Source organism: Urocitellus parryii, unplaced genomic scaffold, assembly GCF_045843805.1.
Source record: "Urocitellus parryii isolate mUroPar1 unplaced genomic scaffold, mUroPar1.hap1 Scaffold_37, whole genome shotgun sequence".
Taxonomy (NCBI): domain Eukaryota; kingdom Metazoa; phylum Chordata; class Mammalia; order Rodentia; family Sciuridae; genus Urocitellus; species Urocitellus parryii.
Window position 1 is genome coordinate 2649673 of NW_027553327.1, and position 26365 is coordinate 2676037.

Sequence of the window (26365 nt, forward strand, 5' to 3'; positions counted from 1 at the left end):
TGGGGGCAGAGAGATGGACATTAGTCTTCCAGCTAAGATCTTGAGATTCTTATCTTTATCCATAAGGGAAGAAATTATTTAATTCAAAAGCATATTTTTAACTCTCATTTTGTGCTACCATTCATGCCAGACGCTGGACAAGGCCCTAGAATGGTGTTGGAGTGGATGAAAATCAAAAGACAAGATATCTGGTCCTGGTCGGAAAAAGTCCACAACTTATTGGGAACCAACTGACAAAACCGATTGTCAGAGAAGAAAGCTACTAGCTAACGTTTCTTGAACGCTTTATGTCCAGTTGTTATTCTGAAGGTTTTATACATATCAATTCATTTAATCTTCATAACAATAGTACCTTACAGTAGTAGTAGGTCCTATTCAAATCCTTATTTTAGAGTAAATTGAGGCAGTCACACATCCAGTGAGTAATGGAGCTAAGTTTCAAGCCCAAGGAGTAGACTCCTTTTCATCACAACCTATCAACAAGCAATTGTTGTACTTTCTGACAAGAGGAGCAAAATCTGATTTAAATCATAATATAGCTGAATTACTGACATGTACAGTTAAGAGGGGGAAGGCACAAGCTAGCCAGCCCAAGGAAGAGTGTCTGCAATGCTCCCATCCTTGGTGGAGCCATTCTCATCTGTCTGTGACCAAGGGCTTGTTACTATAGTCTCTGCTAAGGTTATTCATCAACCTCCAACAATGAACCCATCAGTTGTTTCCCCAAATTAACTGAATCTTTAAAACTTAGAGAAAAGAATGTAGTCCACCATGCTCATAATGTTAAATAAAGAAAACGATGGAAAAAAGGTGTGCACAAACATTTGTCTACAGGGGCCATGAGAGGTCCCGGTTGGTACAGTGTACTTCTGTGCTTTCTGGAGAACCAGTGGATCATAGAGAGAAACTGTCTATCTGAGTCATTCTTCATTTCTTTTCTACCATGTATTTATTATAAAATGTATCTAGTAGGCATCTCTAACAACATGTTGAAAAAACTGAACTCATTTTTCTCTCAAAATCTGCTCCTTTCAGTCTTCCCTATCTCAGAAATAAGAATGACAATTTAATTCCCATTTTCCAAATAAGCATTTGAAACATGCCCCCAATCTGACCACTCCTCTGCATCTGCTAAGCCAATATACAGGCCAAACCCACATCATAAGTCACCTGAATGATTCCCTTAGCCTTCTTCTGTCCTTGCTTCTGCCCTCATTTCCCCCAATATCTATTGTACTGATGGCAACTAGAGTGATATTCTTAAATATAAATTTGATTGTGTCTCTCTGCTCAAAATCTTCCTATAGCTTCCCATTTCCAAATAAAAGGCAATGACTTTAGCCAGGCCTGGTTGTATTCATCTGTAATCCCAGCAGCTCAGGAGGCTGTCAGGAGGATCCTGAGTTCAAAGCCAGCCTCAGAAATGCAGTGAGTCCCTAAGCAACTCAGTGAGAGTTATCTCTAAATAAAGTATTTTAAAAAGGACTGTGGGTGTTGCTCAGTGTTTAAGTGCCCCTGGGGGTTCAATCTCTGGTATCAGGAAAAAAAGCCATGACTTTATTATGGACTGCCCTGGCTTATTATGGACTGCTCTTATTCAATGTGACTCCCCTCATCCTTTTCTCCCCATTTCCTAACATTCTTCTCTTGTCTGTTAGTTCCATTTAAATACACCAAGCCCACCCCTGCTTCAGAGCATTTACACTTGCAACTTTGCCTCAACCTTAACTCCCCAAATCATCTGACTAGCTAACTACCCCTTCACTTTATCATGTCTCTGTAACAGTGGCATTTCATGTGATAAAGGCCTTCCCTGGCCATCCTACACAAAATAGAGCCTCTTGCCATGACTATCAAGCCCATTACCCTGCCTTTCTTTCTCTTCAGACTTGCCTTACCACTTTAGACTTCTCTTACCACTTGCCTTACATTTGTTTATCTACTTGACTGCTCTGACCCAACCTCAAACACAATTTCCAACAGGAGCAGGAAATTAGTTGTTTTGTTCACTACTGTTACATCAGTGACTAGGGAAATGCCTAGAATGTATGAGAGAGTTAACAAATGATTTGTTGGGTAAACTCATGGTTCCAATGATATTATAAATATACTACACTATTAACCTAAACACCTATATTAACTATTAAGCCCCCATATATAAATAGTACTGAGAGGAAATAAGCTATGAGAACAAGGCATTTAAGGTCCACCTCTCAGCAGCATGCATCCTCAACTCCAGGAATGTACCCCTGAATGTGTTTGTTGTTGAATGAAAACATACTTGTGTGGAGAGTAGTTGTTTGGTTACATGATACTGGAATATTTAAGTAGATCTTTTAAAACTAGCTTTAATTTTTTCTTATTTTTCTTATTATAGAATATGGTATGTTGTAGAATTTTTCTTATTGTAGAATAGAAATTAATGATAATTCATTGGTGGAAAAATCAGAATAGCAAAATGATCTAATTGCATATTATCTTCTTGATATTTACTTTGACTCATAATCAGATATACTTTTATATGCATAGTCAGTGCTTCCAGTTACTGAAGAACTAGCTTCTTATTTTGTAGAGTTTTCAATACTTTGATTTATCAGTATTATTTTTTAAACTTATTGCCTTAAAGACATATTAACTAGTCTGGTGGATAATGAGAAGAAAATTTCTCAACTGGCCACAATAAGGTAGTGGTAGTTCTTTCTATCAGGATACATACAATTAGTGGATGAATCAGCATTCACTTTTACTCATAGCATTTAAATATGTGGCATTGATGTTTAACATGATGTTTAATATAAGGTTATATTAAAAACCTTCAGAAAAGGAACAGGATAGAATGTGGTGGTGATTGTTGGCATGGAGATAAATAATCTCAAGTGCATTATTCTTTAATACCTCAAAGGGAAATCTTACGGGGTAAGCGTTGAGTAATGGTTAAAGGTAAATGTGACCAGTTTGGGTGGAGGGGACATAAAATTCTAAGATATGAAGGGTTCCTAATGTCAGAGTACAATCTAAATGAGACAAGAAAAACATATCTGAAACAAATAATTGGCAGCATAATAACATATACCATTGGAAACTTGTGAAGGCACTTGCCTAGGAGCATTCAGTAGGCCTAACGCTGCTGTTACCAGGAAGAACCTCATCTATTGTAAATGATGAGTCAGAAAATAGTGTTAAACATTTATGGAAGACTAAATCTCTCCAAGAGGGGCAACAGATTTACCCTCACATATAAAACATTGGAAAAAAGTGGACAAAATACAAACAACAGTTCTCAGATATTAGATAATAAGCAGCGTAAGAGTGACCTCTAAGATAAAGTTAAGCATGAGAGATGAGTGCTAGGATTATCCCAATTTACTCCCTGGAAAGAATTTTTTCAGGCCACATCCAGAGAAGGGAAACTCAAATAGAAAATCTCCTGAGTTGAAGAGATGGATTTTAAAGTCTGAAGAGACAGATGCAGCTAGAAGTCCCAGAGCAGAATAAAGGGGAGAGTAGGGAATTGCAGAGGGAGGGAGAGTGTGTACATGCACTAGCTCTCTAGACATCTATGGATGGTTCCCCTGAAGTCTGTGGCTATGTAACAATGGGCACACATGTAAGGCCAGAGAAAGAACCTTCAGAAAAGAACAGAATGGAAGGTGGTGGTGATTGTTGGCATGGAGATCAATTTTTGTAATCACCAGCTGGAATGGAAAATCTATAATAAAAGGGCATCAAGTAACATAGTCAGTAAAAGGGAAAAATTAGCCCAAGATTGAAGGTAACTCCAGTCTAGCAGAATCTTAAAAAGATAAAAATGCTTCCAAGATAGTTTAGAAAAAAAAGCTATACACAGCTCAAGAATATTTAAACGAATACAAAATATCCAGTACTCAACAAGGTAAATTCACAATGTTTGGAATCCAATAAAAATGTATGAGGCATGCAAAGAGGTAGGAAAATATAACCCATGTTGAAAAGAAAATTAATAGAAATGATCATTAATTACACTGTGATAGAGTTATTATACAAGGACATTAATACAGTTGTATACCATATGTTCAAGATGCTATGGAAAAGAATAAGCATGTAAAGGAGAAAAAGAAGATATAAAAATGTCTGAATTAGATAAAACAGATAAAATTAGATAAAATCAGATAAAACAATGGCTAAGGTGAAAATTACACTGAATGAGATTAACAGCAAATTCGACATTGAAGAAGTCAATATCAGCAAACTGAATATGCAATGATAAAGACTCCAAAATCAAACATGGAGAAAGAGACTGAACTGAACAGAGCATCAGTATGCACAGCTTCAACCAGTCCAACATATATATATATATATGTTATGGTAGTTCCTAAAAGAGGTGAGAAAAACACATTTGAATAAATAATAAATAAAAATGTTCTATATCTGATGAACACTCAGATTCAAAAAGCTCAATGAATAAGAAAAATGATAAAGATGACACAAATATACACTAAATGCTTAAAACAAGTGCTAAGAAAAAAATTGAAAAGCATCTACAGAAAACAGACACCATTATGTACAAAGGAGTGAAAGTAAAATGTCAAAATTCATTCAAGAACCATGCAGAAAACAGTACATCAACATTTTCAAGTTCTGAAAGAAAAAAACACTGACATCCTAGAATTGCATTCCAAATGAAAATATATTTCAAAATGATGTAGTCTTTAATGCAAAAGAATTAAGTTAAACCCTACCCCACATAAAAATTACCTGAAAATGGACCACAGACATAAATGTAAGAACTCAAAATGGACAACACACACACACACACACACACACACACACACACACACACACACACACACACATATATATATATATATATATATATATATATATATGAACCAAAACTAAATGTAAGAAAGCATAGGTAAATCTTGGAGTAGACAATGACTTTGTAGTTAAGACACCAAAGGCCCAAGCACCAAAAGAAAAAAATAATAAAGTAATGAACTTCATCAAATTTAAAACTTTTAAAGGCTACCATCGAAGAAAGTGAAAACACAATCATAGAAGAAAATATTTACAATTCATGTAGTTAGAATATAACTACCTAGAATATACAAGCAATTCTTATTGTTCAATATGAAAAAAAATGGCAAGAAATTAGAATAGACATTTTTCCAAAGAAAATATGCAAAAGCAAATAAGCAAATGAAAGGATACCCAGCACCATTAGGGAAATGTACAACCTCAGTGAGATACTACTTCACATCTATTAAGATGGTTATAATCAAGAAGATAATAATAAGTTGGCAAGGATGTGGATCAATAGGAGCCCTCACACACTACTGGTAGGAATAGACTACAGACCTAAATGTAACAGCTAAACCTATACAACTTCTGGAAGAAAATATAAAAAGCTGCTTGGCAGAGACTTTTAAAATTAACTAGCTCTCTCTGCCTCATGCTCTCTTTTTTCTCTCTCCTCTCAGAAATAAATCAGACTTAAAAACTTTGTCTCATGCTGGGCGTGGTGGTACATACCTGTAATACCAGTTGCTCAAGAGGCTGAGACAGGGGGATTGCAAGTTCAAAGCCAGCCTCAGCAAAAGTGAGGCACTAAGCAACTCAGTGAGACCCTGTCTCTAAATAAAATACTAAATAGGACTGGGGATGTGGCTCAGTGGTGGTATGCCCCTGAGTTCAATCCCCAGTACCAAAAACAACAACAACAAACTTTGTCTATTCTATATTCATTGTTATGGAAATGGAAAGGTAAGCTGACAGACTAGGACACAGTATTGGCAAAACATCTCTCTCTCAAGGGAATGATATCTAGGATATACAAATGATTCTTACAACTTATTAATAAGAAAAATCACCCAATTTGAAAAGATGGGCAGAAGATTTTTTTTCTTCACCAAAGTAGATACAAATATGGTGAATGTGCACATGAAAGGATATCCAACGTAAGTTGAAATGTAAATCAAAACTGCAATGTTATTACACATACAGTAGGATGGACAAAATTTAAGACTGATCATAACAAATGTTGACAAAGATGAAGACTATGGTATCTCTCTTAGAACTGCAGACTATAACATGTAGTACAAACAATGGCACAAACTGTTAGAAAACTGTTTGGCAGTTGCTTTAAAAGTTAAATCACATCTGTCGAGATATTTACTCCAGAGAAATAAAAGCATACATCCACACTGAGACTTGTGCACAACTATTCATGGTGGTTTTATTTGTAATAGTCAAAAAATCCCCAATGTTGGACTGTGGGAACATGTCTGTCTTACATGCCTCAGAACCCTTATACTCATATTAACCATATAGTAGGCATTTGATTACTAACTTTTACATGAATGTAGAGACTGATTTTTTTTACTGTTAATAGAGCTTCTCTTTTATTAAATATAACAGACAAAAGAAAATCACGTATAGCACAATGAATTATCACAAAGTAAACATATCCACTGAACCCTAACCCAGGTCAAGAAACTGGACATCAAATGCACCTTCATGAGCCCTTTCTTATTGCTCCCCTAATTATTCCCTCCGCTCCCCCAGAGTTAGGCACTATTTTAACTTCTAATAACAAGGATTAGTTTTGCCTGTTTTGTTACTTTATACAGTGTAATCATACACATGTGATCTTTGGTATGTGGCTTTTTTTAGCTCCATATGTATTTTTATAAGATTTATCCAAGTTGTTGAATGTGAATGTACTTCTTATTTTCATTGCTTAATAATTTTCCACTGTATAAATATAACCTGGTTTACTTAAAAAAAATCCCCAATGTATATCAATAGGAAAATAGATAATAAATTTTGGAAACATACTTAGCAAGAATAAAGAACTATTGATAATAGCAAAAACAGGGAGATTCTGAATGAAATAAACTAGACAAAAAGTAATATGCATTGAAAATTCTTTTTTTTTTGTACTCCCTAGTACAAATATCCAGGGGTGCTCTACTGCTGAGCTACTCCCCAGCCCATTTTATTTATTCATTTATTATTAATTTTTTTTTTGCTATCAGAGATGGAACTCTTGGGAACTCAACCACTGAGCCACATCCCCAGCCCTCTTTTGTATTTTATTTAGAGATAGGTCCCACTGAGTTACTCAGGGCCTCGTTAAGTTGCTAAGGTTGGCTTTGAAATCCCAATTCTCCTGTTTCACCATTCTGAGCTGATGGGATTATAGGTGTGTGCCACCAGTTTAGTTTTTATTTTGAAACAGAGTCTGGCTCAGTTCCCCACATTTACCTCAAACTTGTGATCCTCCAGCCTCAGCCTCCTGAATATCTGGGATTACAGACTCTGCCACCACCTTCCAGCAGATTCAGTTATATTTAAAGGTAGAAAGTTATAAACCAGGTGAATCCTAGTAAAGGTCTTAGTAAAAAAAAATAATAAAAATAAAAGCACTATGCTTGGTCACAATATGGTAAATCAGAAAATGACAACAAATACCCATTTTCTGTCAGGTTGACCAGAACAGTATCATTTCTCAATGGATTTCAAAGGGTCTCCCTCCCTCCCTCCCTTCCTTCCTTCGAGTTTTGGCGCGTGTGTGTATGTGTGTGTGTGTGTACATCATCTTCTGTGCCAGTGTAAGAGGTTTAGGCAATGGATCAACCTTTACACCTGTGCTGAAGGACCCCAATCTGGGATCTATCTCCAAGGGTGGAGGTGACTCTAGATCCTCATTATAATCCCGAGAGTGGGAACTCCTAAAAAAATAAACAGGTCTTTCTTGGTAACACCAGTTTCCTCCTTGGTAAAAGTTAGTGTAGTGGGGGGGGGGGGGTGGAAAGGGCACTACCCTGCCACAAAATAAATGCTAAAATGTATTTTGGTACAAATTGTAAACACTAAAGAGTTAAAAGTAAGAGATGAGTCTTGGGATTTGAGCTAGACCTGGATAAGTACATAGGATTCAGATTCTAAAAAGAGAATAAAAGGCAAGTGAATTAAACAGCATAAGAAAGACTCAGCAGAAAGAAGTATGTTTAAAGGACAGTAAGGACACCTCATTTTGCTAAGAGGAAAGGATTCTATAAAGGATGACATATTTGTGTGCTTAGGTCAGATTATGAAATTCCTTGAAAATCAAGCATAAGGATTTAGACTTAATAGAATAAAAATGCAGAAAATATTAGACTTTAAGTAAAGGGATCATATAACTTAAGTGGAATTTAAACAAGTATCTTGCCCTTAAATCCAGGGAAGATGGAGGTTTAGGCTGGGCATGACCAGTAGGGCTGAGGTACTCCCCACAATTAAAAAGTCATGTTGAAGTGTACTGTACTAATGGAAGTGAGTCATATACAAGGCAAGGTCTTCTGCCAGCATCTACTGTTTGTCTAGCCCTGAAATATTATTCCACTTTCAACTGTACAAAGAAAGAAACTCAAACATCTGAAATTGCCACTAATATATGGCATATATATGAGTTCCTGTTTCTGGTTCTGCCTAATTTACCTTGGCATTCTTTTCACGGAGGTCAAATATTTGGTGTGTTGAAATAAATGCAGAACAGATGTTGGGGACTTGTGGCCTGCACATCTCAATTTCCACAGTGCACTGTTGGGCTTTATACATTTAGTTTTCAGAAATATAAATTACTTCCTTACTAGAACAGCAGCAGAAGTAAGGAATATAGCCAAAAAGATTGTAGTAAGAGTCAGAAGTCTAATTGTGTGACTATAGGGAAATCATTAACTTTTCTGAGTCTCAGATATTTCATCTATACAAATATGGGGTCAAAGTTAAAATTTTATAATTCACTTTTTAAGAAGAAAATGAGATAATATATGAAAGATTGCCCATTTATGTGGTTTAAATAATTAAACAGCAAAATCCTGGCGGTTACAGCCAATATAGACAATTGACAAAGCAACAAAAGTCTTGGCAATAAATGCTTTCATCACTAAGAAGACATTTTTAGATAGTGCATACTCTGGAAACTGTTCTCTTCTCACTGAAACAAAGTAAGGCTGATAACATCCTCCAAAAGTGTGCTTGGAAGATCACAAGCACCTCTTGGAGGAGACAGGGAGAGTGGAGGAGAAAATATGTTCTTCGGGATAACATATAGTCTACCAGAGCATACACTGAAGCAAAGCAAACCCTCCTGAATCTTCAGCATTTTAACTGATGCATGCAGTATAAAATTAGAAACAGGACCATAAACACTATTATGAAGACTATACTCAGTGGGGGACACTGAACAAATATATATGGGAAAGTAAGTTCTCTGTGATTAGCATGAAAGCTCAGTCTTACCCAAATCCAAATGAAATTTGAAATGGTTTGGAATACATAAGGAGGATCAGTGAATGACATCAAACGCAAATGATGAAATAGAGAATCTGAACATGATCTTTCTCTTATTTCTCACTGATCCCTTAGAACCACCAATAGAAATATAATATTAACTCTACATGTAAATTAAATTTTCTAGAAGTCATATTTTAAAAAGTAAGACAGATGAGCTTCATTTAATAATACATTTTACATAATTCAATATATTCAAAATGACATCCTTTTAACTTGTAATCATAATAAAAATATAACTGTTATTTTACATTCTTCATAATAAGTCTTTGATATCTGACTTATGGCACATCTCAGTTCAAACTGGGCACATTTAAAGACAGTCAAAGCATAAGAAAGTAGGAATTGTAAATTAACACTAGGCCATATCATATACTTGCACTTATTTTAAAGAAAAGCCAAGTTTAATAGTATGTTTTAGGTTTTAAAATATTTTTGGCCAACCTCTCTTGGTACTTACTCAGAAGTGAGAAAAGATGATTGAAGGTATCTCAACATCCCTCTTTTTTTTCACTCAGAGGTTAGGATTTCTGTTGCAGTAGCTAGGGATTGCATTGTCATTTCAGATGAATGTCAAGTCTGTAATCAAAAAGTGTAAGTCATCATTAGGTTCCTACACTTGTCATTCTTTTATTATTTTTGTTGTTATCTTAAATATATTTACTTCTTGACAAACATAAAGAAATAAAGAATTATATTTAAATGGATAATAAAAAAATTTGACTGCATAAAATCCCTTTTCGTTTTAGGTAGACCTACTGGTACAAACAAATCACTTGGGTGGTCTATTTTTCTTTGGTAACAGGGATTGAACTCAAGGGCTCTAGACCACTGAATCACATCTCCAGCCCTATTTTGTATTTTATTTAGAGATAAGGTCTCACTGAATTGTTTAGGGCCTTACTTTTGCTGAGGCTGGCTTTGAACTCACGATCCTCCTGCCTCAGCCTCCAGAGGCACTGGGATTACAGGCATGAAGCACTGCACCCGGCACCTGCTCTTTTCTCTTACTTAACTGCAACTGTGTTTTCCTTGGTAGATTACTTCTTTGCACCAGGGTTTCTTGATAGAACTCTATTGGTACTTTGGTTTGGACTATTCCTACTAGCTGAAGGTTATATACTATCTATGGGCCTGGCCAAAAAATGTTAGTAGTTTCCTCAGTCATGGTGAAACAACAACAAAATGCCCCCAGGCATTTCTAAACTTCTCTTGAAAAGACTAGTATCACTCTCCCAGTTTGAGAGTCACTGCTTGAAATGTTAGTTAAACTCTGATCATTTAACAAAGCACCTTTAGTTGTAAGTATCCTATATTTTGTAGTTTGCAAGTATTCTGTATTTTGTAATTTCTCTTATCAGCTAAAAAGAAAGGATTATAAAATCAACATTTAAGGCTGGGCTTCATGATGCACACTGTAATCCCAGTGGCTCTGGAGGCTGAGGCAGGAGGATCTTGAGTTCAAAGTCACCATCAGCAATTTAGCAAGGCCTTAAGTAATTTATGGATTTCCTATCTCAAAATAAAAAAAATGTAAAAAAGGGCTGGTGATGTGGATCAGTGGTTAAGCACCTAGATTTAATCCCCTGTGCCCATCCTCCACAAATCAACATTTTAAAAACCAGAATCACTAAAACATCAAAGAAACTCAAAGGCCCTTGTAAACACAACTGAATTTGCTTCAAAGGTTTTTTTGCTTTTTGTTTTCCACTTCAAGTTAACACTACCTTTAAAAAAATCACATTTTTGAATTTATTTTTTCTGACCTCTAAGAGGGATCTTACATTTTTCTACTTTCCTTTCCAAGACTATTCCCTCTTTTGCACTGTGTAATCTTGAATTTAAATCTGAACTAGTTGCATTGTGTTAATAGTCAAATTATGATACAATTTGAATTATTGAAATGCATATGGAGGGGTTTCTTTTCTTATTTTTAGTGAAAACTCACGTTTTTAAAATTAGCACCTAGGGAACTATAGGTGGAGACTTTACATATTAGAGTCATCAGCATGATAATTGTAATTAAATAAACACAAATCAGTTCATGATAGCTGATTTCATTTATTATTATAATCAGCTTTCTCCTCTATAAAACAGCACAATTAGTCCTAAATTGACATTCACTAATTGTATATTAGAGTTTCAAGGAAAACAATGAAGAGTTAGTGACTATCATAATGTTTGAGATGTGTTTTGACATCAGTAATTATTATTATTTTTAAGATGGGGGTCTTGCTATGTCGCCTAACCTGATCTCCAACTCCTGGACTCAAGCAATCCTCCTGGCTTGGCCTTCTGAGTAGTTAGGACTACAAGTCACCAAACCAGCCCAGTAATTACTGTTTAGTAGATCTCTTTTTGGACACTAAAATCACTACTAATATGATTGTATATGTTTGAAATTGGTTTTATGAGCAACATACAGATTTGATGCAATTCCCATCAAAATACCCACAAATTGGTGTGAATATACTTTGTATACAACAAGAGATATGAAAAATTGTGCTCTATATATGTAATATGAATTGTAATGCATTCTGTTGTCATATAAATTTAAAATAATAATAATAATAATAATAATAATAATAATAAATATCATTTTCCCAGAAGTAGAAAAAACAGTCCTGAAATCCATTTGGAAGAATGAAATATTCAGAATAGCCAAAACAATTCTAAGTCAATAAAGCAAGCTGGAGGCATCATCACAATACCTGACTTCAAATTATACTACAAAGCTATTGAAATAACCACTGCATGGCTCTGTCATAAAACCAGATACATAGACCAATGGGAAAGAAGAGAAGACACGGAAAAAGATCCAACACAGTTAACAGTCATCTGATTCTTGACAAAGATGCCAAAAACACATTGGGAGAAAAGACAGGCTTTAAACAAATGGTGCCAGAAAAATTGATTACCCATATGTAGACAAATAAGACTAGACCCTGTACAAACTTGAAAGAGATCAAAAGCCCAGGAATTAGACCAGAAACTATGCAAATCCTTGGAAGAAAATATAGGTTTGAGACTCCAGCATATAGGTACAGGCAATGACTTTCTTATTAGAACTCCTAAAGCTCAGAAAATAATGACAAAAGTTAATAAACAGAATGGCATCAAATTAAAAAGCTTCTGCACACAAAGGAAACAATTGGTAACATGAAGAAAGAACCTATGGAATGGGAGAAAATATATTTGCTAACTACTCTTTTTTTCTTTTTTTAAAGAAAGCGAGAGAGAATTTTTTAATATTTATTTTTTAGTTTTCGGTGGACACAACATCTTTGTTTGTAATGTGGTACTGAGGATCGAACCTGGACTGCATGCATGCAAGGCGAGCGTGCTACCGCTTGAGCCACATCCCCAGCCCTGCTAACTACTCTTTTGACACAGGATTAATATCCAGACTATATAAGAAACTTTAAAAAACTTAACACCAAAACCTCAAATATCCTAGCTTAATTGGGCAAATGAATTAAACAGATACTTCTCAAAAGAAGAAATAAAAATGGACAACAAATCTATGAAAATGTTCAACATCAATAGCAATTAGGGAAATGCAAATCAAAACTACAGTGAGCTTTCATCTCACTCTAGTCAGAATAGCAGCCATCAAAAATATGAATGATATGGGGCTGGGGTTGTGGCTCAACAGCAGATTGCTTGTCTAGCACGTGCAAGGCCCTGGGTTCGATCCTCAGCACCACATTAAAAATAAATAAATAAAAATAAAGGTATTGTGTCCAACTACTTAAAAAAAGAATATGAACAATAATAAATGCTAGAGAGAATGTGGAGAAGGGACACTTTTTTCTCTGTTGATAGGATTGTAAATGAATATAACCACTATTGAAATCAGTATGGAGGTTCCTCAAATGACTAGGCAGGAAACCACCATATAACCCAGGTATACAACTACTCAATGTTTATCCTAAAGAATTAAAGTCATAATACTAGAGTAGTACATGCATACCCATGTTTATAGCAGCACAATTCACAGTTGCCAAACTTTGGAACCAAACTAGGTGCTTATCAAGGATGAATAAATAAAGAAAATGTGGCATATACACACAATGGAGCTTTATTCAGCCATAAATGTGAATTATGTCATTTGCTGGAAAACGGATGAAACTTTAGAACATTCTGTTACACAAAATAAGCTAAACTCATAAAATCAAGGGAGCATATGTTTTCTCTCGGATGTGGAAGCAAGAGAGGAAAAAGGAAAAGAAAAGTGAAAATCAAAAGGAGATCAGTAGAGTGTAGGAAAGGGACCAGGAGAGGGAGGAACGAATGGAAAATACTGTGGAATGATATTGGCCAAACTATAGTGTTATATTGTGCATGTGGAAATATGTTACGACAAATACTGCCATGATTTACGACTATAATGTATCAACAAAAAAATGGAAAAAATAAAAGAAAGCAAACAAAAGAACAAAATTGCTTTCATGTATATATGTATGTATGTATGTATACAGCCTAGCCAAACATCTATTGTGAGCATAAACATTAATACTCTGGAACAGTGATGAGCAAATCATACCTGTCAGCCTGACACTGTTTTTTTTTAAATTGTTCTCTTTATTCCTTTTTTCTCTTTCTTTCTTTCTTTCATTCTTTCCCCCCACCTTCTCTCTCCCTCCCTCCCTCCCTCCCTTCTTTCTTTCTTTCTTTCACGGTGTCCAACAATAACACTTGCGTTTGTAAACAAAGTTTTATTAGAATACAGAAGCTTATATTATTTACCCACAGTCTAGGCTGTTTTTGTGCTACATTGGCACTTGAGTGGCAATGAAGACTTGCCTACAAAGTCTAATATATTTATTATCAGTCTCTTTTCAGGAAAAGTTTGTTGATCCCTGATTAGATTATAGATTAAAGTCAGCAGAATAAATACATAAACATTTCTTTTCTTACGACTAAAATTGGCTGTATGAAATGAGATAAATGATCTATTAATTGCCAAGATAAATGTCCCTTCCCTATAGAAAGTGTGTATTCAGGACTAGAAATCTTGGCACTGTGTCATGTCAAATGTAGGAAAAAAACCTGGCAGTTCATTTTGATGAGACTTAAGAAATTTCTTTTCCAGGGCATTTTGAGGTGTATCTAAACTTTGTAGATAATACAGGGAAGAATATTGTAATCTGCAAATAGATTATGTTCATTATTAGTTTGTAATCATTTCACAACTATCATATAATATTAAAGCATCATAAGAGACTGCCTATCATAATAGAAACTTTTATGACTCTAGCCATTAACTTGTATTTTTCTAGTTATTGTAGACCCATACTTTTAAGCTAGTGCTATTGGTAAAATATATGATTATTTAAGTCTGATTGCCTTACTAATTTTGACCAGTTTATTTTTCAGATATCCATTTTGGGGTTTACTCTTTCAATTAATTTTGGGTTCCATGGGCAATGAAATTGTTGTTGAGTATGTAAGATGTTGCAGTTTCTATGTAAGTTCACCTAAGTGCCTCTACCACTATTGATGGGCAAGGATATAAGTAATTTAGTACTTTTACTTGAAACTGTTATAGATCTACTGTACTGGATTTGTTTTCCTGACACAAAAGTATATAAAACTAGGAAAACTAAACATTTTCAGGTATTAATTTCAGACATGACTGTAGGCCTGGTGCACAAAACACAATTAGGGAGATGAAGCTCAAGTAAGATGGAGGTCATACTGAGTTAAGGAGAAAATTATCAAAGTGCAAGATTATCATAGTGGTTGGAATTTTGTGGACAAGAATGTCTGAGCTATTTATGGTGGGTGCAATGTGATTATGTGTGTGTGTTAGAGAGAGAATACTAAAAGCCTGGAGGAAATTCATTTTTCATATGAATGTACCAGATGAGACTCTTTAAGGCTTAGCAGAGTTTGACTGCTATAAAGGAGACTGAAGATGATGCTAAATGGCAATGTTGGAAGAAATTAGGTTTCCAGCAGAGTCAGGTTGCAGCAGCTTCACTAATATATCAGGTACTTAATTAAGAGTTCAGAAATAAGCCTTAGCAAAAAGAACCACACACAAAAGAGTAAAGGGAAAAAGGTAGACCTAAATTTGAAACCAAAATTGATTCATGCTGAAAATATATGTGGCAGCCAGAAAGGAAAAAGAAAAAGAAAGGTGTGTGTGTGTGAAAGGAATCTGACGACAATCAAAGGGAGATCAGTAGAGGAAAGGGATCAGGGGAGAGAGGAAAGCAGGTAAAAGAGAAATACTCGAGAACGATATTGGCTAAGTTTTATCACTGTATTGTACATATGCATGCAAACATAACAACAAATCCCACCATTATGTACAAGTATAATGCACCATGAAATATGGAAATAAAGAAAAATACCAAACCTAGTGAGGCGCGGTGGAATATGCCTATAATCCCAGTGACTCAGGTGCATGAAGCAAGAGGATCACGAGCTCAAAGCCAGCCTTAGTAAATCGAGGTGCTAAAGCAGCTCAGCAAGACCCTGTCTCTCAATAAAATACAAAATAGGTCTGGGGATGTGGCTCAGTAATTGAGTACCCTGAGTTCAATCTCTGGAACCAAATAATAATAATAATAGTAATACCAAATCTAATATGATCAAAACAATTCACCAGTAATTAGCCTGCATGACAAATAAAACAGAATATCCTTTATAGGAAGACAACATAATCCAGACTTCCTATGATGTATCATCTATAAATGACCAGAATATAATTAAAAAAATTTTTTTTGGTACCAGGGATTGAACCCAGGGGTGCTTAACCATTGAGCCACAACCTCAGCACTTTTTTGCATTTTATTTAGATACAGGGTCTCACTGAGTTGCTAAGTGCATCCCTTAGTTGCAGAGGCTAGCTTTGATCCTCCCGCCTTAGCCTCCTGAGTTGCTGGGATTATAGGCATGTAGAATATCATTAAATTTTGCCAGAATGCAAAGAAGATAGAAAAATGAGAACCACAAGAGAAAATATCACATATAAAAAAAGTTCCATGAGCTGACCCAGAAGTTAGGATTAGCCGAAAAAAAATTTAAATAGTTTTAATAACTAATTTCAAGGAGTTAAAGAAAAGCTTAATCATAATGAATAAGTAGATATGGGTGTCAACATATAAATGAAAAAATTCTTTTAAAAGAAATAAAAAGTATAGTATTTGAAATGAAAAATTCATGAAACAAATCTATCATCAGATTGTATAGTGCAAAAACAGCAAAAAGTTAACTTGGAGATAGACCAATAAAAATTATCTGGTCTAAAAATCAGAAAGAAAAAAATAGAGACTTGGTTACTATCAGTACAAAGTGACCTAACATACATATAATTAGATTTCTAGAAGAATAGACGCATAAATTGTACAGAAAAAAATATTTAAGACAATGATGGCTAAAATTATCCCAAATTAACAAAAAAGATGTTAACAGATTTAGGAAACTCAGTGAATACTAAGGTTAGTTACAAAGCAAATCACACCTAGATGCATCAGAGTCAACTGTAAATAATCAATTAGGAGGAAAAAGGTCTTGAAGGCAATTAGAAAAAAGTGGTGTGTTTTACATTGGTAAAAATGACTAAAATGATAGCTGACTTCTTATCAGAAATGAGAGGTTAAAGTTAATGGAAAGGTTTAAGGTGCTAGAAGAAAAAAACTGCTAATCCAGGATAAATAAATACTCTTCAAAACTGAAAGCAGAATAGACTTTTTCAAATAAATAAAAAGAAAATTCAATACCAATAGATCTCTACTATTAATGCTAAAAGAACCTCTTCAGGATAAAAGGAGATGATCCATCAGGTAGAAACAGATGCACTGTGTGCTTTAGTTCACTGTGTAATAAACTTAATGGTTTAATATAAAAATTCTTTGTTATTTCTCCTTATTCTATGATTTGGCTTTACATAACCTGATGGGTCCTTTGCTCTAGGTATTTATTACTGCTTACGTGGTTTCCTTTAGCAGGAATTGTTTAACCAAAGGTAGAACTGACAAAATAGCTTCGTTTACATGTCTGCTAGCTCAACTGGTTGGGTCAGGCTTATCTCTTCAAATGCTTTTAGTCATTCAGTCATTCTAAAATTTTTTATTTGTTGATTAGATTTCTAGAGGATAATAGTAGAATGTATACACCTTCCCAGGGTGTTATGTCTAGGATTGGCATGGAATCACTTTCACCAAAAATATATTTTGTTCATTAAAACAAGACAAAAGACCAGCCCAGACTCAGTGGGTGGGAAAATAGATATTACTTCATAATGAGAGAAGCAACATGATACAGGAATGTGGAGAATTTGGGGTAGATATTTTTAAAGACAATGCACCATAAACAGAAATGAAAAGTACTAGAAATAGTAAAATGTAGGTAAATATAAAAGGCAATATGTATACATATTTATTCTTTTAATTTCTTGGAAACATGACTAAGGTAAAAAACATAGGGTATACAGCTGTAATATGTATGACGACAAAGCACAAAAGACTTGGGGAAATGTGAGAAAGTATCACAATTTAAACTATGAAAACTGTGATAAATTAAAGAATGCATTTCATAATTCCTGGAAACATTGCTAAAACAATAATGTAAAGCAATACAGCTAAAAGCTAGTGGATAAATTAAATAAAATTTAATTTTTATTTAATGTAATTTTATTTAATTACATTAAATAAAAATACATCATTAATAGTAAGACAAGAAGAATGCAGAGGCTATACTAACATCAGATGAATTTAAATTCAAGATAAAGAGTTTTATAAGAGATAAGAAAGACATTTCATAATACCATAATGTGTTTTTTAAGAACACAGAAACATGACACCATACAACCAAACATTTATATGCCCCAAATATATGAAAGCTGACAAAACTGAAGAGATAAATCCATACTTTGAATTTTTAACAGCCTTTTAACAACTGATAGTAACAGTATAAAAAATCACTAATGATACACAAGAGTCTGAACAAAACTATCAACCACCTTAACCTTATTGACATTGACTGACAATGCCCAACAACTCCAGAATATATATTCTTTTCTAGTCCTCATGAAAATTTGCAAGATAGGTTATATTCTTGGCAAACTAATCAGTTTCAAAAAATTTTAAATATTGAATATCAGTTTGTTTGCTGATCACAGTAGAAATAAATGGGGTATTCTTTAATAAAACTGGTCATTAAATAAAAGCCCTGCAAATCATCAATAAACAGTGTTTTAGTTATCTATTGCTATATTTTTTAAAATTCCAAAATTTAGTGGCTTTAAAAAATAACCATTTGCTAGGAGTGGTGGTGCACACCTGTAATTCCAGTGGCTCAGGAGGCTGAGGTAGGAGGATCGAGAGTTCAAAGCCAGCCTCAGTAATGGCGAGGCACTAAGCAACTCAGTGACACCCTGTCTCTAAATAAAACACAAAATAGGGCTCGGGATGTGGCTCAGTGGCCGAGAGCCTCTGAATTCAATCCCCACTACCAAACAAACAACCATTTTATTTCTCATAATTTTGTAAGTCAAGGCTTTAACCAAGGTTCTGCTCCAGTGTCACCTAGGCTCACCCATACAGCAAACGCCTGATTTAGACTACAAGGTCTGAGATGGCTTTGTATGTCCGGAACTAAGGTGCTGACTGTTGGCTTTATGTAGTCTCCCTTTCCATGTGGTCTTTCAAATGTCAGGGGCTTTCTTCAAATGGACTCTCCCTCTAGCAAGATAGCCTGGGCTTCTTTACATTGTGGCACAGGGTACCAAAGAGAAAAAAAAACGAGTTTGTGCCTTTAAAGGATACAGTCAGTCCTTCCTCAAGTCTCAATCTTGGGTAGGATCTTGGTCCATGCATTTTGAGGGAATTTATAGTTGGATGACATTTTAATCTACATTACTATGTGAAATGTCTTTGTTTTTATGATTTCATTTTTGCTACATTGTTTCTTTTCCATACAATTAACTACAATATAGGATAATCTATTAACGATAATGTCTCTTCAATTGGTTGTGTGAAGCTTGCTCTATAATAATTTATATAGAAAGGACTCATGGGAATAATATTCTCTAAATGACAATTTCCTGATTTAAAAACATATAATTTGTAGCCAGTACAATAGTACATGCCTATAATCCTAGCTACTCAGGAGGTTGAGAGGTAGGAGAATGGTAAGTTTGAGGAGAACCTGGGCAACTTGGTGAGACTCTTGTCTCAAGGAAAACAAAAACAAAACAAACATTAAATGACTGCAGATGTAGCTCAGTGGTAGAGCACTCCTCAGTTCAATCCTCAGTGCTGGGGGGAAAAAAGGTCATTCATTACCATACTAAGATACTCCTTAGAGAAAAGTAATTGCAAGAACATTGTTCTCCTCCCTTGGGATATGTTTGTTTTTTTTCTAGATTGGAATCTAGAAAGCCTTTTGTGTGCTTTGTGCTCTCATTATGGTTATGTGGCTTTTTAAATCTTGTTCATGCCATTGGATATAATATCAGATTTTTTTTTCTGGTGGTGCTGGGGATTGAACCCAGAGCCTTGTGCGTGTGAGGCAAGTACTCTTCCAACTAAGCTATATCCCCAGCCCCAGTGGATTTGTTTTTTTGGAGGGGAATCTCTTCTCAACACATTTTGTGCCAGATTGTACTTGAGAAAGGGAAGTGATATGTACAGCATGGAACGATATTACTTTCTGATTTTCCCACTTTTTTTATCTTTTTAAAAAATTTATTTATTTTTAATCCTAACTTGTTATATATGACAGGATAATGCATTATAATTCATATTACACATATGGTACACAATTTTTCATATCTCTGCTTGTACACATAGTCACATCAGTTGTGTCTTTTTTTTAAGAGAGAGAGAGAGAGAGAGAGAGAGAGAGAGAGAGAGAGAGAGAGAGAGGGAGGGGAGAGGAGAGGAGAGAGGAGAGAGGAGAGAGATTTTTAAATATTTATTTTTTAGTACTGGGAATTGAACTCAGAGGCATGAACCACTGAGCCACCTCAGCCCTATTTTGTATTTAATAGAGACAGGTTCTCACTGAGTGCCTCGCTTTTGCTGAGGCTGGCTTTGAACTCATGATCCTCAGCTTCTGGAGTCACCAGGATTACAGGTGTGCACCACTGTGCCAGGCTAGAAAGAACTCTTGAATTAAGAAGCTCAGTAAGGGTGAAAGATCTATATAATGAAAATTACAGAACCTTAAAGAAAGAAATCAAAAAAAGACCTTAGAAGATAGAAAGATTTACCTTGCTCTTGGATAGGCAGAATTAATATTATCAAAATGACCACACTTCCAAAAGCGCTATACAGATTTAATGCAATTCCAATCAAAATCCCAATGACATTCCTCATAGAAATAGAAAAACAATCATGAAATTCATCTGGAAAAATAAGAGACCCAGAATAGCTAAAGCAATCCTTATCAGGAAGAGTGAAGCAGGTGGCATCACTATACCAGACCTTAAACTATACTACAGAGCAACAGTAACAAAAACAGCATGGTATTGGCACCAAAACAGACTGGTAGACCAATGGTACAGAACAGAGAGAGGATACAGAGACTAACCCACAAAACTACAATTATCTTATGTTAGACAAAGGTACCAAAAACATGCACTAGAGAAAAGATAGCATCTTCAACAAATGGTGCTGGGAGAACTGGAAATCCATATGCAACAAAATGAAATTAAATCCCTATCTCTCACCATGCACAAAACTCAACTCAAAATGGATCAAGGACGTGGGAATAAAACCAGAGACTCTGCGTTTAATAGAAGAAAAAGTAGACCCTAATCTCCATCATGTGGGATTAGGCTCCAACTTCCTCAATAAGACTCTTTTGGTGCCAGAATTAAAATCAAGAATCAATAAATGGGATGGACTCAAACTAAAAAGTTTCTTTCTTCTCTGCAAAAGAAGCAAATCTGTGAGGTGAATAGCAAGCCTACATCTTGGGAGCAAATCTTTACCCCTCACACATCAGATATAGCACTAATCTCTAGGTATATAAAGAACCTCAAAAGCTAAACACCAAAAAAAAAAAAAAACAAATAACCCAATCAATAAATAGGCCAAGGACCTGAACAGACACTTCTCAGAAAATAATATACAATCAGTCAACAAATACATGAAAAAATGTTCATCATTACTAGCAATTAGAGAAATGCAAATCAAAACCACTCTAAGATTTCATCTCACTCATCAGAATGGCAGCTATTATGGATACAAACCACAATAAGTGTTGGCGAGGATGTGGGAGAAAAAGGCACACTCATACACTGCTGATAGGACTGCAAATTGGTGCAGCCAATATGGAAAGCAGTATGGAGATTACTTGGAAAATTGGGAGTGGAACCACCATCTGACCCAGCTGTCCCTCTCCTCAATCTATACCCAAAGGACTTAAAAACAGCATACTACAGGACACAGCTGCATCAATGTTTACAGCAGCACAATTCACAATAGCTAAACTGTGGGACCAACCTAGATGCCCTTCAATAGATGAATGGATTAAAAACTGTGGTGTGTGTGTGTGTACACACACACATACAATGGAATATTATTCAGCAATAAAAGAAAATAAAATCATAGCATTTGTAGGTAAATGGATGGAATTAGAAAAGATAATGCTAAGTTAGCCAATCCCAAAAAACCAAATGCTGAATGTTTTCTTTGATATAAGGAGGCTGATTCATAGTGGGATAGAGAGTGGGAGATGGGAGGAACAACAAGCTCTAGATAGGGCAGAGGGGTTGGAGGGGAAGGGAGGAGGCATGAGGTTATTAATGATGGTGGAATGTGATAATTATTATCCAAAGTACAGGTATGAATACAGGAACTGGGTGTGAATATACTGTGTATACAATCAGAGATATGAAAAATTGTGCTCTATATGTATAATAAGAATTACAATGCATTCTGCTGTCATATATGAATAAAAAATTCTAAAAAAGGTCAGTAAAACCCTCTCACACCAGCCCAGATTGACTCCCTATTGCTGATACAGGAAAACAGTCATTTTAAAAATAATCATGAGGAAAAAACCAAAACAAAACAAAACCCCTTTCAAGTCTGAAATTCAAATATTTCAGAACAGAAAACGGACAAAAAGATAAATAGTGGGGCTAGGGCTGTAGTTCAGTGGCAGAGTGCTTGCTCAGCATGTGTGAGGCACTGGGCTCGATCCTTAGCCACCACATTAAAAAAATAAAATAAGGGCATGCTGTCTATCTACAACTAAAAATATATATATATATATATATATATATATATATATATATATAGAGAGAGAGAGAGAGAGAGAGAGAGAGAGAGAGAGAGAGAGACACACCAAATTTGGGATAAAAGAAAAAGGAAGACAAAATGATCTCCTACACCTCATGGGTCTTTTTTTTTAATATGTATTTTTTTAGTTGAAGTTGGACACAATGCCTTTATTTTTACTTCTGTTTTTATGTGGTGCTGAGGATTGAACCCAGGCCCTTGAACGTGTGAGGTGAGTGCTCTACCGCTGACCCACCACCCCAGCCCCCCACCTCATGGGTCTTAAAAGACCTAAAGCACATGACATAGTCAGCACTGTTGATGAACACAATAAATGTCCATAAATATCATTTGCAATTTAAAAAACATTCTACTATTGAGAAGAGGAATCACTGTGCAAAGCACCATCATAAAGATAGCAGGTTTACCAAATAAACTCCAGAGAAGAAGTCTGCGTCAAGAGAGAAAAGGTTCAAATTTAATCCTTGAGACTGACAGGACCATAAACATTAATATCATCACTTGGATTCAAAGTCCAGCTTCAAGGGAACAAGGATTACTCTGGCAGTTCTTGGACCAGGAAGCCTTAAGAATGTCAACAGATGACTATAGGGCTGGGTAGGAAAGAGAGGTGCCGGAGCAGGACACAGGACTACCCGTGGGGACGCATCTCACTCACACCCTAGCTTGAGGTGATGGAGTCACTGGCTCACCTAACCCCAACTCACTTCCTTCCTCCCGCTCTCTGATCCCTCCTCCAGCTGCAGGCAGGGCATCAGAGGCCCACTGGCTGTTCTCTGTCTCTCCCAGGATGGACTCCAGGTCTACGTCCTCCAGGATGCTCCCCTCAGAAGACAGCAGTTTATCCAAGCCAAATTTCAGTATGTCACTCAACTTGAATGAAGAAAATGAGAGATCCAATTAGTTCTCATGAAAACACAGATGAGGATGTGTGACTTGCTAAGTGTCTAAATGACACCAGGTAATTCTTTCCCTGATGGACTTTCTTCTCTTCCATCACAAATGACACCTGCCAGGCTGTTTTGGAGTTGGATGAGGAATAAGCAGAGAGGTGATAAATGATGATCAGAGATGTTGACTTTGACAATTATTTACAATACCAAAAAAATTTTTTGGCCTCCAATTTTTTTGAGGAGTGGGGGCAGATAAAATGATTCCCAGCATCTTCTATAGCACTTCTCACCAGCAATTTTTACAGGCACTTCCAGCAGTCCCCAGAGAAGTCAGAGACCCTGTTGGCTACCTTCTTACCTCTCCCACTGCCAAACTCTTATAAAGAAAAGGTGCCACTGAATACCTCATCTCACCATGAGCTGCCACCTGTCCTTGCCAAGCCGCTTTGCTACTACAGTGCTTTATGGGACCCACTTTGGCAAAACCATAACCACCCTGATCACCAGACCCAAAAGCCCTTTCTCAATTTCAATCTCCCTGGATAGTCCTGCGGCACTCCCCATCCTGCCCTCTTGCTCCCCCTCGGGGATATACTCAGCCTACTTCCTACGGCTACAGGAACCAGAATCTTAGTGTTACCTGGCTTTCATTTGCTACTTGCAACTCTCCACCTCCCTAAGTACTATCTCTTAGGAATTCTGAACCAATTGGGATCCACATCATGGGACTTCATTTTCATTTTGCCCTTTTAGATTTGGTTAGTTATCTCTATATTGCCTATTCTGTAACTTGGAAACTTTAGCTTGAAAATATCCAAGATGAAAACTATGACAAAAACTAAGCAAAACCATACCTGTTATATTTATATTTAACCTTGGTGTACATATATATATATGTATGTGTATATATATATAACCAAGCCAAATGGCTTTGGCATTTAGTACCCAAAACAGAAGAAAGCCAAGTATTTATGATGAGGCTCAGTCCATACTGGGACCCTTCACTCGTCCACTCCTTGGACTATGTCTCCTGGCTTCCCTCGCTACTGCTCACTCACAACGTGTCTTTAAGGAACTACCCATTTTTTAAATGAAAACCACTTTATTATAGTAACTAAGAGCATGTAGTTGGAAGTTAAAGAGTGCTCGGATTAGAGTCATGAATCTGATGTTTGGAAAATTTCTTAAGATGGAGGTAAAGACAACGTCTATCTCATTTTTTTGTTATTCTTCTTCTGAAACAACTGGAAAAAGTGCACGTCACACAATGCTTAGCACACAGTAAGCATTCAATAAGTGTTCACCGCATCTTTATCTGTTCTCTGTTTCTGTTGTGTTCTCCTTCTAAGACAAGGAACCTGCTCTCCTTTTTCAGGACTTCACTGCTCTATACTGCTTAGATTTATCAAACCAGAACCACGTCTTTTACTATTAGATTCTTTTAATAACTTAAAAAAATGTCCTGCTGTATTTTGAGACAAGGCAGTGAGTTATCACCCTTGTTCCTGGCAACCATAAATAACTCACAGTCTGGTGGGGAGGAAAGAATCAAGACAGAACCAGAGTGTGATTTCTTGCCATGGCTTGTGCAGGAAGTCCCACCGAGGTCCTCTCCACCAGCCCATAGTTTGTACTGGCCCCAGGATCTGGTCCCATGGCAGAGTTTGTGCCTGTGCATTTCACAATGATGTGCTAGCAGCCAATGTCATAGAGAAACCCCTGACTGAATGCCTGGAGCTCCCTCCACTGGGGAAGCATCGAGCATCTGAGAATTTGTCTCCTCTAACTCCTGACAACTGTGCCTTCACAACAGCCCATGATGAGCTCCTCTCCCAAGGTCCTGTGAAGAAGTGTATTTAGACACCTACAGTGTACATGCACCTCTCAAGCTTTCACCTTCCATTTGAAATTGCCTCTTCAATAGTGTGAAAATAAAATGCACAGCCTGCCCAGCCACCATGACAGATGAGCATGCAGAAGACTCAAAACACAAAAGGCCAAAGACTCCAGTTACTCTCTAAGATATACAAACATCAAGCAAACAAACAAAACCTAGAGTTCTTCTTTCAGGTTCTAGTACCCCCAAATCTGTGAACCTTTCCTGCAGGTCAGTGACTCCCTAACAAAAACAGCACCTTCCCTGTCTGCAATGCTGATGTGTAAAGATACAGATGTGAGAAAACTGCCATTTTTAAACTCATGCTTGGGCTAGTTGTAAATTTGATGATTCTGCTTGTAATACTGTGTAATTTTTTCCCTTTCACATACCTCTTGAATTTTTTGTTTGATAAGCTGATCCTTTTAAAGCCTGGTTTTTCTTGCAAACTTTTCTAATTCCTTTCTTTTCTGAGTCTCCTTCTAACAATAATGTATATTGATTTTTACTACAAACTCTGTTGACTAAAGCCTACATTATCTTCATCCTTCTAATTTCTATCCCTATCTTCCTACTTTCTACTCTCATCTTTCAGGCTTAAAGCCATCTTTGAACTTGCTCTCTCTCACTGCCTGCCTCAAAACAAGAACCAACTCCTGTCATTTCTCTGCAGTTTCCTACAGCAGATCTTCCCACAGCTACTACCTTTTCTCAGACATTTATTACTCTCTTCATGCCTGAATCATACTAGATACTAGGGGTTGATCTCTCTGCATCTAATCCCTCAAAACGACCCGGGGTATATTATAATATAGGTTCAATTTTATCTCAAAGGCTGCTGCTAAGGAATAACTCCAAACCTCTTACCAAAAGAGAGCTCTCTAGGATATTCTAAGCCAGCATTTGACTCCCATCTAATTTTTCCTTCTTCAACAAATTAACTCTAGTGCTTTCATCCCTATATCCTATGGCATAATTTTGAATTCCTAATCTTGTTCACTCATCTCTGAGTA

At 36.1% G+C, this 26365-nt stretch overlaps 1 protein-coding gene across 4 annotated transcripts in view; it reads right to left on the reverse strand.

The window, feature by feature from the left end:
* The window catches only part of LOC144252079 (transport and Golgi organization protein 1 homolog), an 89068-nt gene that overhangs the window by 32405 nt on the left and 30298 nt on the right, over positions 1–26365 (reverse strand). For 2 of the 4 annotated variants that reach the window (XM_077794641.1, XM_077794640.1), the window contains one exon: positions 9779–9897. The gene's annotated coding sequence lies outside the window, so the exon portion shown is untranslated. Of the gene's footprint in view, positions 1–9778; positions 9898–23275; positions 23457–26365 lie in introns of all 4 variants that reach the window. The other 2 variants (XM_077794638.1, XM_077794639.1) reach the window with 2 other exon arrangements.